Source organism: Sphaeroforma arctica (assembly GCF_001186125.1).
Source record: "Sphaeroforma arctica JP610 unplaced genomic scaffold supercont1.582, whole genome shotgun sequence".
In the NCBI taxonomy this organism is placed as follows: Eukaryota; class Ichthyosporea; order Ichthyophonida; genus Sphaeroforma; species Sphaeroforma arctica.
The window spans coordinates 17,331-17,604 of record NW_014039976.1 but is presented as its reverse complement, the minus strand read 5'-3'; positions in this window follow the sequence as shown (position 1 = coordinate 17,604).

The following is a 274-nucleotide window of genomic DNA, read 5'->3' as shown; positions in this document are numbered from 1 at the left end:
TATGTATATAATTATATACATATAATTATATATAATTATATATATTTATATATATATATATGTATGTATATATATATATTGTGTTCATTCCTTATCGTTGCATGTGTGTATAGTCTTGTGGCGTCATTTGGTATATATATATTATTTTGTTCATTTAGTATATTGCTTGCATGTTGTATATATCTGTAGAATAGTGTAAGTGAATGAGCCTGTATTTCGTTGAGGGTTTTTTTTAATCTGATTTATGGATTTGTACAATTTGCGTTTTTCTTGT